Source organism: Podarcis erhardii (assembly GCF_964252035.2).
Source record: "Podarcis erhardii genome assembly, chromosome: 12".
Lineage (NCBI taxonomy): Eukaryota > Metazoa > Chordata > Lepidosauria > Squamata > Lacertidae > Podarcis > Podarcis erhardii.
In genome coordinates this window covers 6,387,451-6,410,243 of record NC_138513.1, presented here as the reverse complement: position 1 = coordinate 6,410,243, position 22,793 = coordinate 6,387,451, and the positions used below count along the sequence as shown (strand labels likewise).

The 22,793-nt window shown below is 48.0% G+C and overlaps 1 protein-coding gene across 2 annotated transcripts in view; it reads right to left on the bottom strand.

Moving 5' to 3' along the window:
* CRHR2 (corticotropin releasing hormone receptor 2) overlaps positions 1 to 22,793 on the bottom strand; it is a 202,206-nt gene that overhangs the window by 145,422 nt on the left and 33,991 nt on the right. The window lies entirely within an intron of this gene.

Sequence of the window (22,793 nt, the reverse complement as noted above, 5' to 3'; positions counted from 1 at the left end):
TGGTGTGCATAATTCCCTGCCTTTAAAAATAAACAAATCTTGATGCTAAATAAACAACTGGGATGGGGAGAACCATGTGTGCCACTTTGAGAGCCTAGGAGGCATAGATGGGACATGAATGCAGTAAATAAATACAGTGGTACCTAGGGTTAGGAACTTAATTCATTCTGGAGGTCCGTTCTTAACCTGAGGTACCACTTTAGCTAATGGGGCCTCCCACTGCCGCTGCGCCGCCACTGCACTATTTCTGTTCTCATCCTGAAACAAAGTTCTTAACCCGAGGTACTATTTCTGGGTTAGCAGAGTCTGTAACCTGAAGCATCTGTAACCTGAAGCGTCTGTAACCAGAAGTACCACTGTACTAGGCAATCCTGAGCTAGAGAAATCTAGGGTCTGACTCTGTAGAAAGCAGCTTCCTGCATTCCAATGTTCTAAGGGGCTCATTGCCTTCCCCCAGCACTGAATGTGCCGGCTTCCCTCTGGCAAACATCTGATCGTGCTGAAATCCAGGAGAGCTGTGATTAATGTAGGCCACACACCCACATTTCAGGGCCTCCATACTCTGTGTTTTCCCTATAATTCAGGAAGGATGTGGAACACAGGGAGGTTGTGAAAAGCCTGAAGTGTGTGTGTGAAGGGTGTCTTCTAACTCCAAGGGCCACACTGCTTTCTGGGCAACTTTTCAGGGGCCGCATGCAAGTGGGCCCTGAGGCAAAGCAACCAATGTAAATGTAACTTTTGTACAATAGGCTCGTCTCTATACACTGGTCTCTCCATCCAGGCAAACAGAAAAGCATGGTCAGAGCTGCAGGCGTGCCCATTTCATTTGCACAAAAGCATTCCGTGAGGGTGCAAAGCAGGGCAAGGGAGGGGCGTGGCCTGCAGAGAAGGGGTGTGGCTTGAGAGAGGGTGCATGGCCTCTCATCTTCCCACCCTTCCTGGGGACAGGAGGGAGCCGGAAGTAAATTACAGAAAGAAAGCTTGAGTTAACTTCTCATTAACAAAACAGGATCCACACAGGAGTGTCAGGTCTAATGAGCACAGCAACTCAGGTCTTGCCCCAATGAAGCAGTTGCTGGGACTAAAGATTCCTACCTCCCCACAGCCAGATATCTCTCCTCCTCTCCAGGTTTTCCCCCCAAGCAATCAGAGACTCTGTCTGTGTATCTGTCTTTGCTCCTCATGCTTCATGCCTCTCCTGGTCCTGGGAAACCAAGGGGAGGGGAGCTTGTCACAGCAGGAGGGAGAGACCCCCTTGCTTCTTCACCAGCCTGACTCATCTCTGCCTCTTGGTCTCCCTTCTCTCCTGCTTCAGCTTCTGCCTCTAATTCTAGACTGCTTTCTGCCACAGCCTCTCCCTGCTCACTAAACCCTGTAAACTCTTCAGGTTCTGACACCTCCTCTTTCCAGTCTCTTCCTCTGACCCCTCATCATCATCATCCCACCACCACTTCCTTGGCTCTGAGCCTTCTTCCCTTGAAGGTTTCCCAGCTGGTTCCTGTGGGAATGTTCAGGGATGCAAGAGAGGATCTACTGTTTGATTATAGGCTTTCCAACTTGTGTTAACAAGTTCACAATTTAGCAGAGTAACATTCCCCTTTTTAAACTTGCAGCGGATGCATTTGCTCAGGCTCACTAAAGCCTCTATAATAACTGTTCTGGTATTTTCCCCTTATTCCCTCATAAAAGATAAGACATGACACAGTCTTCTATAAAAGTATAAAAAGAGTTTACTCACTCACATTCTGTTCACAGTCGGATCCCAGAAGGCAGACTTATCTTAGAAAAGTAAGATACACCTGGAAACTATTTAATAAGGAGACAGTCCCTTTCTCCTCTCTTGGATGGAGGCCAAGAGAGCATCTTTGGCTAAGCAGATGTTGCTTCTTCGATGAAAGTAGTCACAGAGAAAGAGATGGCTGCCCTGCCCTGTGCTTTTGTCGTTACCTGCACAGGTGAGACCACACCCACCTCTAGTCACATGCAGAGGAAGTCTGTCCCAGCCCAGAAGGAAACAGGAAGTTTACTTGCTGGCTGGACAAACATTCCTCCCCATGTGTAAACATGTTCACTCTAGGAATGCTGTACTTGACTGCTCTTGTGTTTCATATCCCACAGTTCCTCCCACCATTCCTCTATATCCAACCAGCCCATGACAGGCAACGGCAGAGGAAACCGCTCAGGTGCCTGGGGCGGTGTGCCCAGGGGCGCGGGGAGCCACCCATAGGAGCGGGGCGCACCGCTGGGCCTCCAGAGTCTGCCTGCCTCCTCCCACTCAGCAGCCCTACAGCTGGGGGGGGGGGGAGGAAGTGCGCGGCCTGTTTGGGCAGCACGGAGCCTGTGCGTGTCCAAGCCAGGAAAGACACGTGGCTTGAGTGTGCTGCAGGCCCCATGGTGAGTGCCACCCGGCATTTTGTCACCCCCTCAGCAGTGACACTCGGAGTGGCCCGCACCCACCACACACCCCATTCCTCCGCCCATGATGACAGGTGAATAAGAATTGAGAAGCACCTTGAACCCAGCATTGCTGCTCGTCTCCCTGTCCTAGGGTGGAGAAGACAAGCAGCAATGTATTGAGGAGTGTCCTGGCTCTTCTGGAGTTAAGTGAGGGTGGGGGGGGGGGCATTCTGGCAATGGGGGGGGGCAGGGAGCAGCACATTCCTGCTTCACCTCAGATGGCGAAATGGCACAGGCCTCCCCTATCTCTGAAGCAAGGAATTCAAAGATATTGACAGCACTGTTCCCTGCGTGACAATGCCCTGCACTACAAAAGTCTGATCACGGGCCTCACTTCCTCTTGTTATCAACAGAGGAGCACACAAGGGCTGCTTGGTTAGGGTTACCAGACGTCCCCGGTTCCCAGGGACAGTCCCCGGATTTGCAAATCTGTCCCCGGACAAATTCCATCCCCTGAATGTGCCCAGATTTGCAAATCTGTCCCCGGGAAACGTGGCAGCAGCAGCCTCAGCAGCCCGGAGCCAGCCTGGTAGTGCAGTCGGCTCTGGCTGGCTCCAGGCTGCTGACTGCCACTGCCGCCGCCACTGCTGACGGGGAACCGGGGACGTCCGGTGGTACAGACCTCCTGCCCCCTTTGTTTTGACTGATGGGGGAGGCTCGGGAGTTGCGGGTGGGCAGCCGTTGCCCAGGAGGGGCACAAGGCACGTGGTTTCTCTGCCGGGCAAGGGTGCGAAAGAAGGGGTATCAGAGTTTTTAGGGGGCTAACCAGGCTGGGATAGTTGGGATAGCAGGCTTGTTGGTTTTTGAATGTCTGGTGTAGATTTTTTTTCAGTTTCGCTGTTCTGTATGGGACAATGACAATAAAGATTATTGTATCGTATCGTAACAACAACAACTTATCTATATGCCACCCATCTGACTGGGTTTCCCCAGCCACTCTGGGTGGCTCCCAACAAATTAAAACACAGTAAGACATCAAACATCAAACACTTCCCGATACACGGCTGCCTTCATTTGTCTTCTAAAGGTTGCATAGTTCCTTATCCCCTTGACATCTGATGGGAGGGCGTTCCACAGGGCAGGTGCCACCACTGAGAAGGCCCTCTGCCTGCTTCCCTGTAACCTCACTTCTCGCAGTGAGGGAACTGCCGGAAAGTCCTCGGAGATGGAGCTCAGTGTCCAGGCAGAACGATGGGGGTGGAGATGCTTCTTCAGGTATACTGGGCCAAAGCCATTTAGGGTTGTAAGACATGCATATTGTATAAAGGTGCAAAGCCCTTCTTTCGCACCCTGTGAAATGCGCAGAATTTTTTAAAAACTGGGCAATGGCACACTGCCTGTCCATGGCTCCTGAGCCTCCCTCAATCTCCTGCCCCTTCCCCCTTTGTTTTGACAGATCGGGGGAGGCTCAGGAGCCATGGGCAGGCACTATTGCTCAGTTTTTTAAAAACTCTGTGCATTTATGTTTCACAGGGTACAAAAGAAGGGCTTTGCACCTTTATACAATATGCATGTGTGCTTGGGCCCAGGGCCTTTTGCCTCACCATCCCCACTACTGACTCCCTGTTGCTACTCAGCTTCCCCCCCAAAAAGTGTCCCGAATTCATTGAAAAAATCTGGGAGCCATATTCTTGGTCGCGTTACACAATTATGCCATGGGACAGAGACTCGCCTGAGAGTTTACAAGGCACCTGCTGGTTGCTAAGTGATAGTGTCCTGTCTTTCCAATTACTAAGCCTTGCACCTTTTATCACACACTGAAATCCCACAATGTCACCCGCTATGCATGTGCGTGGCTACATATTGCAACGAGCTCAATTAGCTAAACGGCTTGAATAATGAGAGCGTTTTGATGGGATTAGATCCCTGATGTGGGGCTGCTGGCAGTGGCATCACCTCCGGGTCATGTTAACCCGAGGGAGACCCCACTGAAAGGTGTGGGGTATTGTAAGAAGCGAAATGCCTTGGGTAGCTAAGCCGGTGTTCATCTTTGTAATTTTGGCTCAGCATTACCCAGCGTTGGGATTTGAAATGTCAGCAGGGGTTCCGTGAAGAATGTTCTGAACTTAAGTCCTGCTAGATCATGGGTAGGCAAACTAAGGGCCGGGGGCCGGATCCGGCCCAATTGCCTTCTAAATTCGGCCCATGGATAGTCCGGGAATCAGCGTGTTTTTACATGAGTAGAATGTGTCTTTTTATTTAAAATACATCTCTGGGTTATTTGTGGGGCATAGGAATTAGTTCATTCCCCCCCCCCCTGAAATATAGTCTGGCCCCCCACAAGGTCCGAGGGACAGTGGAGCGGCCTCCTGCTCAAAAAGTTTGCTGACCCCTGTGCTAGATCATATCAGATCACCTGGTCCAGCATCTTTCTTTGTATTGGCTGAAAGGATGCTTCCAGGAAGTTCACAAGCAGGGCATGAAGCCAATATCCCTTTTCTCCCGTTCCCACCAAAGCAAATGGTGCTAAGAACATAGGAGGAGTTTGCTGGATCTAGCCAATGGCTCATCTAGACCAGAGTCCTATTCTTACAGTTGCCAGCCAGATGCTTGAGGGAAAGCTATAAGCAGGTGCCGAACACAGGAGCCCTCTTCCCTTCTGTGGTCTCCAGAAACTGGTACTCAAAAACATTACTGTCTCCAACTGTGGATGCAGAGCATAGGCATCATGGCTGGTGCCCATTGATAGTCTTCCCCTCCATGAATTGGTCTAATCTTCTTTTAAAGCCATCCAAGTTGATGGCCATCACTGCCTCCTGGGGGAGTGTTCCACTTTCTCAGTGCCAAACATTGTTTCGTGAACTTCAATCATGACATTTTTCTACACTAACATGTCCCAGATGATGCAACCTTTCCTCCATCTCCTTGATGATGACGACGACGACAACGACAACAACATGTACAGTCATTCCTTGGGTTAAATATGCTTCAGGTTGAGCATTTTCAGGTTGGGTTCTGCGGCGACCAGGAAGTAACGGAACAGGTTACTTCCGGGTTTCGCCACTCATGCATGCACAGACGCTCAAAATGACGATACGCGCACGCGCAGACGCGGGTTGCGTTCTGCTCAGGATGCGAACGGGGCTCCAGAATGGATCCCGTTCTCATCCAGAGGTGCCACTGTATTTAATTATGGGGTATCAGAGTTTTTAGGGGGCTAACCAGGCTGGGATAGTTGGGATAGCAGGCTTGTTGGTTTTTGAATGTCTGGTGTAGATTTTTTTTTCAATTTCGCTGTTCTGTATGGGACAATGACAATAAAGATTATTGTGTCGTATCGTAACAACAACAACTTATTTATATGCCACCCATCTGACTGGGTTTCCCCAGCCACTCTGGGTGGCTCCCAACAAATTAAAACACAGTAAGACATCAAACATCAAACACTTCCCGATACACGGCTGCCTTCATTTGTCTTCTAAAGGTTGCATAGTTCCTTATCCCCTTGACATCTGATGGGAGGGCGTTCCACAGGGCAGGTGCCACCACCGAGAAGGCCCTCTGCCTGCTTCCCTGTAACCTCACTTCTCGCAGTGAGGGAACTGCCGGAAAGTCCTCGGAGATGGAGCTCAGTGTCCAGGCAGAACGATGGGGGTGGAGATGCTTCTTCAGGTATACTGGGCCAAAGCCATTTAGGGTTGTAAGACATAACTCCGTGCCATCCAATATGCTTTCATTTTGCTGAGGTTGTATCTCATAATTTGCATACAGAATGTCAGAGACTGGAATGACGGGGATTGGACTGAGGAGGAATGGTGGAGACCGCCCCCCTCCTCCTCTTGAACCTTCCAGATAAGGGGAAGATATTGATTTGTGACAGTGCTTTGAGAAAGGTCACAGCTCAGAGACAGGTGAACAGAAGAGTTGGGGGAGTTGGGAGAAGAGAGGGGAGAGAGAAAGAGACAGAGCAGCCAGCTGACACGTTATCACTGGACAGCATTCCTGACTTCCCTTCTCCCAGAACCCAGTGTGCATTGAAAGTGAAAGAGCAAAAGACTCAGAGACAATTAACCCCTGGCGGCCACCATAAAGGGAAACACTGTTGCCAAGAAGGGAGTGGTGAGGAGCCCTGTTGAAGCAACGCCATTGTCCGAGTGGTTGCCCTTCTGTATATCTCTGTGAATTGTGAATAAATACATTGGTAAGAAGAACGTTGAAGACTCCCTGGAAAAGACCCTGATGTTGGGAAAGATTGAGGGCACAAGGAGAAGGGGATGACAGAGGACGAGATGGTTGGACAGTGTTCTCGAAGCTACCAGCATGAGGTTGACTAAACTGCGGGAGGCAGTGGAAGACAGGAGTGCCTGGCGTGCTCTGGTCCATGGTGTCATGAAGAGTTGGACACGACTAAACAACTAAACAACAACAAAAAGAACATCTTGTTTTTCCATTTCTGGCATCCAGTCGGGAGGGAGGATGACTGGAGTACTTTTGAAGTCTGATACAGAAGGTCCAAGGTTCAATCCTAGTTTCCAAACAAGACTGGGAGAGTCCTCTGTCTGAAACCACAGAGAGTTCCTGAGAGTCAGTGTGGGCATCATAGCTGCTGGCCAGAATGGTTATATTCTGTCTCCACAGTTGCAATGCTTCTGAATGCCTATTGCTGAAAACTGCAGGAGGGGAGAGGAACTTGAATTCTGCTTATGCATTTTCCACTGGCAACTGTTCAGTCCCTGTGAGAGCAGGGAGCTGGACTAGACAGGTCACTGGCCTGATCCAGCAGCATCTTCTTATGTTCTTAAGGAACCAGATAGACCAAAAATCTGAGGCATCTTTCTGCACTACTTGCTGTGCTGGGCCCAGGATTAACCCGTGAAACGCGGTCCAGGACCGGTCCAGAATCCGAATGTTCCGCTAGGAGTCAGTCCGACAGGGCCAAGGCAGGACACGAGGCAGGAAACCAGGTAAGGACAGGTACAGGATCTCAGGCAGGATCTGGCATACAGCAATGTTGCTCCCGCAACCTGGGGAAGGGTCTGACAGCCTTTTATATTTGTTGGGGTAACGGCTGGTCCTGATCCCCCGGCGACTCACCTCCCTGTTTCGCCCAAAGGCGAGCACTCCTCCTGTGAGTACTCAGGTCCCTCCTTCTCTCAGACCTCAGTCTCTGCAGCTTGGGAGATGTCGGTGGGTTACTGGACCCAGGGGCCGCCTCAGCCTCCCCTGACCCAACCAGTAGTGGAGCAGCTGTAAGTGATGGCCCAGCTGAAGGCAACGAGGTCATCCCCGCATCTGGAGCCAGGGCAGGCTCAGGCCCCTGACTCGGCCCAGCTGGTGTTTGTTGCAGGGGAACCTGTGCAGACTGGGGCTCTTCAGGATGAGGCCCCAAACTTGGTTCAGATGATGCCTGAGGCAAAGGATCTGGTGCAGACTGAGACTCCTCTGGTTCCGAGTCTGAGCCTGAGTCCCAGGCCAATCACACTCACTGGTGAAAGCTGTGAGGTCCCAGAATCAGGGACCACCAGCCAGATCTTAAGCAAATGGAATAACATCTTTTTTGACTACTGATGAAGAGCAGTTTGTGCTCATAGAATCTGCTTGGCCATCACTGAAAATACAGCTGGGGGCTGAGAGGGACCCTTGATCTCTGAAACAGTCAGGTATTGCTTATGTTCTTGGTTGTCACAGTCTTATCTAACTCCCTTCCTTGACGAGCGCTTGTCTTTTTCTTAGCTGACAAGCTGGCATCTGCAGCGCAAGCAGATTCCTATTAAGGAATGAAAAATGACAACCTGGGAGGGTTTGTCAAGGAAAAATAAAAACAAATAAAGTGTCAATATGCAGATTCCTCGCAGTAATTCTTCACGCTGCAACAAAAACGGGAAAGAAATATTTACTGCTTCCAGAAGAAGGGACTGCAATAGGGCAAATATTTTATTTTATTTTAAAGAGAATGTTTCACAACAACACCCCGGCTATATTTTATCCGGGGGTGAGCACATTTTGCCATTCCCCAGTCCTATAAAAACTGTGCGAGTGAATCCTATTACATGAGAAGAATTATGTTAGCCGTGCTGGGAAACTATAAAGAAACTGCGCCAAAATGATATCTGGGCACAACATTGTCAATTTTTGAAGCTAACCCATTAAAAGGTGCTAAGAATGAATGCATGAAAAACTGCTATATTGAACCTCGCATTATTCCACCCTCATTTTTCTATTAGCTTCTTTGCATTTTAAGTAGCACTGCAGTTTTTGTGATGGTGTTTTGGCCTAGGATGCGGTGAACACACAGTGTGAAGGGCAGACATATTCCCCCAAGCCAGGGGCTGCCAACATTGTGTACTCCAGCTGTTGATGGACTTGGAGTCCCATCATCCCTGACCATTGGCCATGCTGGTTGGGGCTGATGGAAGGTGGAGTCCCACATCTGGACCCTCTTGGCTACGCCTGCCCCTCTCCATCATTGCACACGCAATTGGGTCAGAGACGTGCATTGCAAAACTAGGGAGAATATGATTTGCAGAAGTGCGCCTGCAATACAATTTGTGCATCGTTTCAGGAAGTGCCAAGGATTCGGATCCACAACAAAGTAGCAATCAAACCAAAGTGTTGCCCCAACTCTCTCCCTCCCCACCCCAGGGGTCCAGTAATTCTTTTCTTTTCTTTTTAAAATCAAAGTTGGCAGCTATCCTGTGGAGTTATGTCGGCTGAAGCACCGGCAAGGCGTTATTATGGAATTAGTGATTCTGCATGATGAATTCCACATAATTAAGCATTGGAAAATCGATCTCTGCAGATAAGAGTCAGATCCATTTCCTTGCCATTAAGAAGCTGTTATTAGAACAGCTCCGACGTGACTTACCAGGCGACGCAGGAACTTTGGGATAACGAGAAAGGGCAACCCAGGGGCCATATTTGGGGAAACACATTTGTTGCAGCCGGAGAAAAGATAACATGCATCTGGGCAATGGGAGCTTCTGGCGTGAAGGTCCTCTGAAATGAATGGAAATTGCAGAGGTGCTAATCTGGTGCTGGCCCTGTTTCAAAACAGCCAGTTCCATGCAGTACTCTCTCCATGGTCACCACAAAATAGAAGTCCCCAGCATGTTTGGAAGCCAAGCCTTATGAGAAACAGTTGATACAGCGGTATCTTGGGGTTACAGACGCTTCAGGTTACAGACGCTTCAGGTTACAGACTCCGCTAACCCAGAAATAGTACCTCGGATTAAGAACTTGCTTCAGGATGAGAACAGAAATCATACAGCGGCAGCGGGAGGCCTCATTAGCTAAAGTGGTGCTTCAGGTGAAGAACAGTTTCAGGTTAAGTACAGACCTCTGGAACGAATTAAGTTCTTCACCCGAAGTACCACTGTATACCTTTCCCAAAAAGCCAGAGGCATTTTTGCTTGGCTTGATGGGAAATGAGATTATGAAGATAGACCAAAGACTTTATGTACGCAACAGTCGCAGTGAGGACTTTGTTGGCCCAATAATGGAAATTACAAGAAATTCCTACTATTGTGGAGTGGCAGGAGAAGATGATGGCTTTTGCTGAGTTGGCCAAACTGAATTGCAGGATCCGAGACCAGGACGATCAGAAATTCCAGAGAGACTGGAGTAAATTTACTGTATATTTAAATGAAAACTGTAAACATCTGAAGACACTAGCAGGGTTGAAGTAAATACTACAATGTAGAGATACTGTAAAGAGTTAGAATGCACGATTGGATTTGATATGGGATACCGGTTGAAGGGAAGGAGGGAAGTCACAAGCTTGGTGGAGCAAAAAAGAAAAGAAAAGAAAAGGTATATATGTGGATTAATGTATTGTTTGAAAAAGTTTGTAAGGAAAAATAATAAAAAATTACATGTAAAAAAAAGAGAGAAAAAGTTGAAGGAGTTGAGTATGTTTAGCCTGAAAAAGAGGAGATCATAGAATCATAGAATCATAGTTGGAAGAGACCACAAGGGCCATCGAGTCCAACCCCCTGCCAAGCAGGAAACACCATCAGAGCACTCCTGACATATGGTTGTCAAGCCTCTGCTTAAAGACCTCCAAAGAAGGAGACTCCACCACACTCCTTGGCAGCAAATTCCACTGTCGAACAGCTCTTACTGTCAGGAAGTTCTTCCTAATGTTTAGGTGGAATCTTCTTTCTTGTAGTTTGGAACCATTGCTCTGTGTCCGCTTCTCTGGAGCAGCAGAAAACAACCTTTCTCCCTCCTCTATGTGACATTCTTTTATATGATGGCCAACTTCCAAGATCTTAAGGGCCATCACATGGAAGATGGAGCAAGCTTGTCTTCTCCTGCTCTGGGGGGTAGGACTCAGACCAGTGGCTTCAAGTTACAAAAAAGGAGATGCCAATTAAACATGGGGAAGAAGTTTCTGACAGGAAGAGCTGTTTGGCAGGGGAATGGTCTCCCTCAGGAGGTGATGGTTTCTCCTTCCTTGGAGGTTTCTAAGCAGATGTTGGATGGTGATCTGGCATGGATGATCTAGTTGAGATTCCTCCATTTCAGGGGGTTGGGCTAGAAGACCCTCAGGTTCCTTCCAAAGCTACAATTCTATGATATGTGTAAAGAAAACCATATATCCCAAAGGCACCACCGTCTCCCGTGACCTTCATTCTGAGGAAAGCGAACCCCTGAAAAATGCAAGCACCCCTGGAGTTTCCTGTCACTTGGAGATTGAGGCGCACGCCCCAGTATTTTGAGAACCGCCTTTGATGGAGAGAGAGAGAGAGAGATTAATAGGGGAATAACTTCTGAGACTTCAAACATTTGCTCTCAGAATCACTTGCGTCTCAAGCCAGACGGTCTGATCTTCAAACTCATCTTGCTGATGGGATTTTCACAGTGCTTACGGTATGTCCATCTCTTGAAGATAACCTCCCTTTCTGGGAAAAGCCAGAGAGTATCTGGCCAGGGGTCCCTCTGAGAAGAAAATTGTTGCTCCCAGCACCCTAGTGAGGGCTTTTATCTCATTAGAAATTGGGGAGATGTTTCCATCTGAGCGATGAGCAGTATTCACTTCTTCCCCACCCCACGCCCCAACCCAAAATCCATGGAAATTTAGATTTTTCATGCCAGCCACTGGAAGTTTCCCAGCGGGTTTTGCAAATACAAAGGAGCACATCACAGATTGTTGCAGGGAGGGGAGAGTGTGAGGGCTGTGGGTGGATGAGGAGAAAAGCAGGCTGTGCGGAAGCAGCATAATTCACGCTTATAAAGTTCCAATCCTTCAGCTCGTGTCAAGGTCTACAAACACACAAATCAGAAGCAGTTTTTGTTTTGCTTCAGAGTGTTGCTGTCTTAGTGATAGAGAACGGTGCCTCCTTTTGCAAATAAGGGATTGCACAGAAATATTTTCTTTAAAAAATATTTATTTGGTTTTTCAAATTAAAATAGTTCTCTTAAAGACTGTTTTGCCTTGCCTGAGCCTCAGGGAGAGGTTATACTTTTGCGATTACTGATTAATACTCGAAGGTATCGTGATAACATGGACTATATTACAATTCTGGAGGCTTATGCATAACTTCGGTGGAGAGATGCTTATTTGTGGGGCTTCTGATTTTGGCATGGCAGGGGACATGAGAAGATGGCGGACTTGGAAATTCACCTTGTAGCCGTTTACTTAGAAGGAAGCCAAACCTGACATCACTAGGAAAATCAAGGGATTCCAGAAGAAAATGGAATTCAGACCAGGTTTCAGGCTCAGGAGGACTAACCAAAATCTGCTGTGGTTTCTCTCTGACTTTTGCCTGGCTGGAATATGTCCTTTGTGGATGCCTCTTGCTCTCCAGCATGGAGGATAGAGAGGGGTTTGTGAGTGAGTGTAGAAACCAGCCAACTGTACAAATGCTTTTTATTATTATTGTACATTCATGATGATTTGTGCTCATGATGGTGTCGGGGCGGTTATATGCGATCCAGCTTTCAATACTGTTTTTGCACATCTAAAAGTTTCGGGGCAGGTCTTACAGGTGAGGTACGAAAACATTAGAAGGACCACCATTTCCCCGTTTCTCTTCTAAGCTAAGAATGTTCTTCAGCCAGTGTTCTTCAGCCTGGGGTCCCCAGATGTGGGTAGACTACAATGCCCATCATCCTTGGTCATTGGTCTAAGGTGGCTGTGTATGGTGGGCCTTGCAGCCCACCCACATCTGGGAACCCCAGGTTGAAGAACGCTGTATGGTGCAAAATTATGTGAGGCCACCAGTTTGCTGGAACTAACCAGATCTGGGTTTGGTCAGCGCTTGGATGGGTGACCAGGGCCGTCTTACCCATATGGCACCTGGGCGCCGGGCTCTAAGGGGTGCCAGGCCGAGAGTCCGGGGCCTGAGAGTTGAGTCCAGGGAAGAGCCCATCTGTTGGTTGGAGTGCCACGGTGGGCTCTTCTGCTATGGGCGGCTCTGCGCTGTGAGTTCAGGGGTGACCAAGCCAGCGAGACGCTGAGGCAGCTGGCTGGCTCCACCCTGCTATGCGCCTGGGACTGGGAAACCTGGGGGGTGGGACCAGGCTGATCTTTGCACCCCGGCGCCTCATATGCTTAAGACAGCCCTGTGAGTGACTATCTGGAAACCATGTGCTTTGGGTTCTATGATAGAGGAAATCTGGAATATAAACATAATGTGGTCCTGCAGATGTTGGTGGACTCCCAGCGTGTCAGGGAGCAGACAAGGAGAACAGGTCATTTGCAGATCAGAGAAAGAAAGTAAAATGCTGGCTAATTTACATCTTGTTTCATTATTAAGGAAGCTGAACAGAGAACACACGGAGACTTCTAAGGATTGCTCCTGCCTAGATGAAGCAGTTGCCTGGACTGGCTTGTAGCTCCCCCTTCATTCCTACCCCTGTGTCAGGTCCCTCCCTCTGTCTATGGTGAGCCCCAAGGGACCTATGTCTGCCTGGCTCTCTACTTGGCAACTGTCAGGATACTGTCAGCGGCTCCCAGCTGGTTGCCCAGGAAAGTATGACAAGGAAAAGTTTCTTACTGTCCTTTTTTATTTCAATCTTTACAGAGAGAGGCTATAGAACCCAGCTTCTTGGATAATGGTGTTGTCCCGAGTGAATCTCCACCCCCGTCTCTCCTACTCCCTCATTTGTCACTTCTACGGGTGCTGCTATGTGCCCTCTGTCTTTGAGCAATTTGCTCTCCTACTTTCAAAGCTCGCCAGCTTCTGGGAGATGCTGCAGTGCTTTCTAATGACAATGTGTCAGCCAGGTGCTGTTCTGGCTCTCCCAATATTTCCCAGCTTTTCCCCTTATCTGCCTCTGAGCTGTAAAAATGGTAAAGGTAAAGGACCCCTGACAGTTAAGTCCAATCGCAGACGACTCTAGGGTTGCGGTGCTCATCTCGCTTTACAGGCCGAGGGAGCCGGCGTTTTTCTGCAGACAGTTTTTCCAGGTCATGTGGCCAGCATGACTAAGCCGCTTCTGGTGCAACGGAACACCGAAACCAGAGCAACACACGGAAATGCCGTTCACCTTCCTGCCAGAGTGGTACCTATTAATCTACTTGCACTTCTGGCATGCTTTTGAACTGCTAGGTTGGCAGGAGCTGGGACCAAGCAACGGGAGCTCACCCCATTGCGGGGATTCGAACTGCCAACCTTCTGATCGGCAAGCCCAAGAGGCTCAGTGGTTTAGACCACAGCACCACCCGTGTCCCTTGCCTCTGAGCTGTGACCTCGCTCAAACCCCTGTTGTAAATCTATACTGTCTTCCTCTTCCTCCTCCCTGAAGGGGTCAGGCTGGGGAAGTGGTCTCCACCATTCTTCCTCTGCACAGTCCCTGATAGCAACATGCAATAGACCCCTCGTTCTGGGAGTTGGGGAGGGAGGCCAGCAGGCTGTCTGCAAAGAGGCTATCAAGGTGGGTTTGTGGTAGAATTGCCAAGTCTGATTCCTGTCCCAGCCCAAGACTTTGGATGTAACATTCCAATGGAGGCATGGGGAAGATTCTGGAAGGAGGACTTGAGGTTTACTGCCTGCTATTCATTGAAAGAAAACTTTATGAAGATGCTTTATCGTTGGTATTTAACACCATAAAAGTTAGCAGAAATGTATAGAAATATCTCAAGCAATTGCTGGAGATGTGGAGAGGCGGAAGTCACAATGTGACATATGTGGTGGAATTGTAGGAAAGTAAAGGAATTTGGTATATAATAAGCTCAAAAAGATATTTAAGATCTCCTTTGCAAAAAACCAAAACTAAAACCTGAAGCATTTCTTTTGGGTATAACGGGCACAGATATTCCAAAAAGCGTGAGGAATATATTATTTCTGTACGCTACAGTCACAGCAAGAACTCTAATAGCCAAAAATTGGAAGGGAGATTCAACTCTGACTAAACTGAAGTGGCAATAGAAACTGTCAGAATATGCAGAATTAGCAAGGATGACAGAAAAATTAAGGGACCACACAGATCAAACGTTTACAAGAGAATGGGACATGTACAGAAAATATCTCAGGGAGCACTGTAAAAACCTGAACTTGTTGGCAGGTCTGGAGTGACTTCTGTAGGAAACCTTAGGAATTTAAGAGAACTGGGATTTGCTTTGATTGATAAGGATAAGTGCGCTATGCTAAAAATACTTAGGACCCATGATGGGGTGATTGGAAGTCGTTATAGAACCTATTTAAGAAGAAAGTATTTTATCATTTGGTAATGTGCATTATTCTTATGTTGGCTGTTTGTTTTCTTTTTGGATTCAATAAAGCTTTTTTTTTTTTTAAAAAAAGAAGATTCCTGTCCCTGCCTTGTTCTGGGGCACCTGCTTGTTTCCCCTTCTTCATCATCCTTCACAGTGGCGTAGCGTGGGTTGTCAGCACCTGGGGCAAGGCAAGTAATTTGCGCCCCCTAACCCGTGGATTTTATCACTTGAGTCTCTTCCACTAGATTGCGAGTGCGAGCGCCCCCCCAGATGTTGCGCCCGGTGCGGCCGGCCCCCCCCTGCACTCCCCACGCTACGCCACTGATCCTTCAAGCTACTAGCCTCCAGGACCTCCCAGCTCTTCCCCTCCTCTGGGGTTTGGATAGTTTCCCACCACCAGGTTCCAGGATCTAAATCTTCTCCCTCTGTGCTTTCCCTGGGGGACTCTTGGTTGGGCAGCTACCCCTACACCTCCTCACCCAGCCATCACCTGACACAACATCTATCAGCCCTAGCAATCATGGTCGGTGGTCAGAGATGATGGCAGCTGTAGCCTGGCAACATCTTGTGGGATGTAATCCACTGGGAGCAGTCAAATACAACATTCCTTGTTTTCCTAGAGTGGACATGCAAGGGGATGTTGGTCTAGCCTGTCGAAACTTCCTGTTTCCTCCTGGCTGGAGCATCCTTCCTTTTGCATGTGACTAGAGGTGGGTGTGACCTTACCTGTCCAGGTAACAAAAAGGACAAGTCACGCAGCACTCTCTCTCTCTCTCTGACTTCCTTCTTCATTGGACCAGCTTTTTAGCTAGGGACTGGATTATTCCCCCAAATGGGGTAGATCCACATGTACATATTTGTAACTAAGTCTGCCTTCAGGGATCCAACCATGAATTGATGTGAGTAAGCTTCTTTTATTGACTTTAAACGAGATTGCCGTGTCTGTATTCTTTTAGGAGGGATTAAAGGGAATTTATCAGGAACTATACAATTTAATCTGTAGTGGACTGATTTGTATAATAGAGAGAGGCTTACACAAGCCTGCAACCAGCTATCTGCTGTGCATGTAAAAGGGGAATGTAAACTCTGCTAAGTAAAAGAACTTGCTAGTGCAAGTTAGGAAGGATATTAATAAACAATATATCCTCTCCTGCCACCCTGAACATTCCCACACATTTGAGGACCAGAGATTCCCTGGTTAAGCTTTAGCGAATGGGCTTCCACCATTCCACAAGAGAAGAAAGGACTATAATCTAACCACCAAAGAGGAAATTATTTTCTTCATCTACCCAGGTTTTTTAGGGGTTTTCTTAGGAATAACTAATCTGGACTAAGCTGTATTTAAAAGATCTGAGCGGTCCATCTCTTTTGGGAGAAGCAGGGGAAAGGAATCTCATGGGTCCGCCATTTCCTAACACCTTTTTTAAAAAAATACTCTGCATCTGTTGTGTTGCATATATCACCTCAGAAACATTTTTGCACATTCTAGAATTCCCCAAAAGCCTTTTAGGACATGACAGATGAGGCAGAAAAGAAAATTGGGGTGGGTGGGGAAAGCGAGAGAAGAGAGAGCCCTTAAAGCTAACTTTTATTTTCTCATCTTTCAGCATGCTTGGACAATCTAGTAACTCAATGGAAGTGTCACATTTTTTTGGGGGGGGGTGAGATTTTTAAAAAATAAAAATAAAAATCACTGTGGGTTTCTCACCCTGTTTCCCTAAGTGTTTCTGACAGCCCGTTTCAGAGCATTGTGAAATTCAGGGGGCAATAGGAACTGGTGGCTCTATACGCCACAAGATAAAGGCAGCCAAGAACAGAAACAGGGTGAAATGATTGGGGAATGTTGGGACGCAGGATGGAAGTCCCATGGGAAAAACTGACCAAGAAAAACTGACAGAACTAACAGCGTATTCCTAACCATGATTGTTTCTCTCCCTCTCTCATGAAGCCACTTCCGACATCTGGAGGAGGTGGTGTTGCGGGCATTCACGCCCCCAACACAAGCATGGGTGCTGGCTTCCACCGCGTGATCAGGGGAATCCTCAGTCCCTGTCATCTCCCAGAGCCAGCCAATCGCCCGGCTTGGGGTGTGTGGCTTGCCCCATTTAAGGCGAGCATGGCCCTGGGATCTCCCTCTTTGACCGGCGCAGCTGTTCATGTTTCCCACCCACCCACTCCTTTTTCTTTCCAGGCTTCCCTCTGACCTTGCTATGGACTTTGGTTGGTCGCCGTTACGGGGCCTGGTAGGAATTTTTTCCACTTGGCAAATTGGCACAAGCCATTTGGTTTTTCGCCTGCCTCGTAGCAAATCGTCACAACTTCCTTGGTCTTGGCAGTTAGGCATTGGTAGGGGTATTGTTATTTAGATGTGTTGGGGTGGAGGAGCACCATCACCTCCCCCAAGTATTGAAGGGTAGTCCATTAAAGGATTCTGGGGGGGGGGGGTGGCCTCGTCCGAAGCCTATGGAGGCCAGAGCCTAAAGCGCGCCGCCGAGTGGTGACCCCGGGGGAGTTCCTGGTTGACAAGCAATCAGGCTGAAGCCGGTTAGTTGCATAGGACCAATGCCTAAGCCAATACCGCTCTTACCTGTAACCAATAAAGTTGTGGCCAATTCTAGCCCATTAACCTTATCCAATGGTGTCATGTGTCTTTATTTACACTAGGGGGGAGGCGGGAACTCGCCATGTAACAGCAGAGCATGTGGACATTCAATGAAGCTGAGTGCAGGGAGATTTGGGGAAGACAAAAGAAAGCACTTCTTGACACAGTACATAGCTAAACAGCGGAACTCCCTGCTGTAAGATGGCCACTACATCCAATGGCTTTAAAACAGGATTATAGACAAATTCATGGAGGATATGTCTATAGATGGCTACCAGCCATGATTGCTGTTTTCTGCCTCTGCTGTTGGAGGCAGTGGTCACAGAATCATAGAACTGCAGGATTGTAGAGTTTGGAGGGTTAGAGTGTTGGACTTGGACCTGGGAGGCCTGCGTTCAAATCCCTGATCAGCCACGATGCTAGCTCAATTACACTGAGCCAGTGACAGTCTCTCAACCTGACCGGCCTCACAGGGTTGTTGTGAGGACAGAATGCAGGAGAAGACAACCATGAATGCCAGCTAGAGCTTTTTGGAGAAAAGGTGGAATAATAATAATAATAATAATAATAATAATAATAATAATAATAATAATTTATTTATACCCCACCCATCTTGCTGGGTTTCCCCAGCCACTCTGGGAGGCTTCCAACAAAGTATTTAAAAAGGTAAAGGTAAAGGGACCCCTGACCATTAGGTCCAGTCATGGCCAACTCTGGGGTTACGGCACTCATCTCGCTATATTGGCCGAAGGAGCTGGCGTACAGCTTCCGGGTCATGTGGCCAGCAGGACTAAGCCGCTTCTGGCGAACCAGAGCAGCGCACAGAAACGCCGTTTACCTTCCCGCCAGAGTGGTACCTATTTATCTACTTGCACTTTGACGTGCTTTCGAACTGCTAGGTGGGCAGGAGCTGGGACCGAACAACAGGAGCTCACCCCGTCGCAGGGATTCGAACTGCCGACCTTCTGATCGGCAAGTCCTAGGCTCTGTGGTTTAACCCACAGTGCCACCCGCATCCCTCCAAGTATAAAAATACAGATACTAAAATACAGGGATAGAAATGGAAGTAATGGTGATGATGATGATGATGATGATGATGATGATGATGACGATATAGTACACACAAATCCAGATTAAAGGTTAAAACATAATATGCATGCAAGATATGATGAACTTAAAAAGAAGAACTTGAGAAAATTAAAGCTTTTTCATCCTGACCTTGGGTAGCATAAAAGAAAGTCTGGGGTGGGGGAAAATCAGAATGTTTCTGCAATGTGGGATCAAAAGGCAGCGAATATAAATAGAAGGAAGAGGAGTGAGGGGGAAGGGGCTCTATTCTGCAGATCCGTAAGTGGGAGAGCCCCCCAGAACCTGGCAACGCTCTGAGCAGATCCGAACAGGGCCAAGAGAAAGCTCAACAGGCGTCGGAGAGAGGTGCAGGAGTCGGAAGAAAACAATCAAATTGAACCAGAGAGCAGGGATATAATGGCTTCGAAGGAGAAGGAAGCAGGATGCCTCCAGCGAGGGAATGTGAAAATTTCCCAGAGCTACTCTAATTGCAGAGAGAAAAGGGGGTGAAGTTCAAGAGAGAAACACTCAACTTTCTCACTAAATGCTTTGGGGGCTGGATTTAAAGCCCTATACGGCCTAGGACCCTCGTACCTACAGGACCACCTCTCCTGGTATGTCCCACGGAGGACCTTATGGTCTTCAAACAAAAATATTTTGGAGGTCCTGGGCCACAGAGAGGTTAGGCTGGCCTCAGCCAGAGCCAGGGCTTTTTTGGCTGTGGCCCCGATCTGGTGGAACACTCGTCCCAAGAGACCAGGGCCCTGCGGGACTTGACATCTTTCCGCAGGGCATGCAAGACAGAGCTGTTCCACCAGGCCTTTGGCCAAGGCACAGTCTGACCCCCTACTTCTGTAATCCTCATAGAACTCTAGCCCAATGGTTGCCATTAATTTGATTTTGAATTGATTTTAGAATGAATTGATTTTAGAATGCTGTGTTACTTTTATTGTTGTTAGCCGCTCTGAGCCCGGCTTCGGCTGGGGAGGGTGGGATATAAATAAACTTTATTGTTGTTGTTGTTGTTGTTGTTGTTGTTATTCCTGAAGCACAGCAGGAGCATACCGTCTCTGAAGCTTTTGAGGACCACATGTCCACAGCCTTATGGAGGAAGACGACCGTGTGTCTCTGCTAGCGTGAAATCAGGGTGGCCAGTTATGCACTATTGATTATGTCTGCCCCAGATTTGCATAATATTTGCATAAATATTAAGCCCCACCCATTTGGGTCTTGATCCATCTCCTCTCAGGGCCCTACAATCTCAAGCAGGTGACCAAAATTATGCCAAAAGGTGATCTTTACAAGGTCGTCAGGCCCCTCATCCCAGAAGGCAAGTCTTAGAATCATAGCCTCATAGCATTGTAGAGACTCAACTTCCTTCACTCAAAGGTGCCTAAGAGAGCTTAGCTAACATTACCCTGCCTGTTGGATCCTCACACATACCTGCCAACATTTGGCCTAATCAACGTATTGAAAGAAAATACTCATAAAGGAAGGGGTGCGGGTGGCGCTGTGGTCTAAACCACCAAGCCTAGGGCTTGTTGATCAGAAGGTCGGCGGTTCGAATCCTCGCCATGGGGTGAGCTCCTGTTGCTCTGTCCCAGCTCCTATCAACCTAGCAGTTCAAAAACACGAAGTGCAAATACTGTAGATAAATAGGTACCACTCCTGTGGGAAGGTAAACGGCGTTTCTGTGCTCTGCTCTGGTTCGCCAGAAGCAGCTTAGTCATGCTGGCCACATGACCTGGAAAAACTGTCTGTGGACAAACGCCGGCTCCCTCGGCCAGTAAAGCGAGATGAGCGCTGCAACCCCAGAGTCATCCACAACTGGACCTAATGGTCAGGGGTACCTTTACCTTTACTCTTAAAGGAAATCAGCAACCCAACAGATGTGGAGCAGAGGGGAACTGAAGGAAGAGACAGAAATGGTGTAACTGTGCCCCTGAAGGACCAGGTGCGCAGCCTGGGAGTCATTTTGGACTCACAGCTGTCCATGGAGGCACAGGTCAAATCTGTGTCCAGGGCAGCTGTTTACCAGCTCCATCTGGTACGTAGGCTGAGACCCTATCTGCCTGCGGACTGTCTCGCCAGAGTGGTGCATGCTCTGGTTATCTCCCGCTTGGACTACTGCAATGCACTCTACGTGGGGCTACCTTTGAAGGTGACCTGGAAACTACAACTAATCCAGAATGCGGCAGCTAGACTGGTGACTGGGGGCGGCCGCCGAGACCATATAACACCGGTCTTGAAAGACCTACATTGGCTCCCAGTACGTTTCTGAGCACAATTCAAAGTGTTGGTGCTGACCTTTAAAGCCCTAAACGGCCTCGGTCCAGTATACCTGAAGGAGCGTCTCCACCCCCATCGTTTTGCCCGGACGCTGAGGTCCAGCGCCGAGGGCCTTCTGGCGGTTCCCTCATTGCGAGAAGCAAAGCTACAGGGAACCAGGCAGAGGGCCTTCTCGGTAGTGGCCCCCGCCCTGTGGAACGCCCTTCCAGCAGATGTCAAAGTGATAAACAACTACCTGACATTCAGAAGACATCTTAAGGCAGCCCTGTTCAGGGAAGTTTTTAACGTGTGATATTTTACTGTATTTTTGCTTTCTATGGAAGCCGCCCAGAGTGGCTGGGGAGGCCCAGCCAGATGGGCGGGGTATAAATAAATTATTATTATTATTATTATTATTATTATTATTATTATTATTATTATTCCATGCTATGCTGCAAGGTAACCTTCCTTTTTGCTTTGCGCAGATTGTTGCTAAAACTCAGGATCGATAGTGCTCCAAAAGCATCAAGACACTTTATCCCTCCCATTTGCAAACACGTTAGATTGTAAGGTTAGCGAACGGGGTGCGTGTCAAGTTCCAGTCTTCCATGAGCGAACAAGGTTGCCAAGTTTTGAAAATCAACATCTAGGCGCCCGAGAAAGTGAGGGAGCTTTACGGAGCGGGAAAGAGTTGCACGTCCAAAAAAAGAAAAAGAAAATCAATGGACTGATTCCGTTCACCCACACGATACAAATGCACTTGAAAATCCCCTTTGTCGTTGTTATTTTGGGAGGCAAAAAAGACTGCAGGGCTGAACGGGGAACATTCTTCAGCTGAAGCAAAGGTCAGTCTGGTTCATGAGAAGCCAGGCAGATTGAGGGCAGAGAAGAGCACTGTTAAAAGGCATAGATCCTAAGACCAAGTCATTCTTCAGCACAACTGCTGCGTTCTTCCCCTCTCCATCTCACAACGACCCTGTGAGGTAGGTGAGGTCACCTAATGAGCTTCATTGCTGAGTGCGGATCTGAACCCCGGTCTTCCAAGTTATTTCATAAAGTGGTTCTTGTGTGTCTTGAATGCAACTGGCTCACAAACACCCACACAATCCTGGTTTCCTTTTAAAATCAAATGTCTGCCCTCTTGCCGAGAGAGGTTGGAGAATTCCGATAAAAACCAAGACAGGAGCAGAGATTGTCCGTCTTTGCTTAGCCATCTGACGTCCGGAACGGAAACCAGTGTGACAAATACAACTGGTAATCACTGCTGGTGTTGCTTGCAGTCCGTAAATGCTAAAACATTGATTACATCCCCCCCCTCAAAATAATAATAATAATAATAATAATAATAATAATAATAATAATAATTGTATCATGTTCCCTTTGCATTGAAATGAATGTGGTGGAATAAGGTAATGACAATGTAATTTGCGCAATTAATTGAGTGTGTTCCGCACCTAATGTAATTTTGTTGCAGCACACAGAGAGGCGAATAATGTAGCTTTTGGCAGAAGTCAAACTGCAGTGGAATGGAAACAGTACTGCATGCAGCAGGTACAGGTTGAGGGTGGGAAATGATGCCTGCTTACATTATATTATATTATGCACAAACACATATACTTGCTGCAGTCATTCTTTAGGCTGACCATATGGGTTACACTATTTTTCATGCAGATGTTTTGCACAGGGTTGTACAGTGGTACCTTGGTTTAAGAACAGCCCTGTTTACGAACGATTCGGTATACGGACTCCGCAAAACTGGAAGTAGTATTCCGGTTAGTGAACTTTACCTTGGTCTAC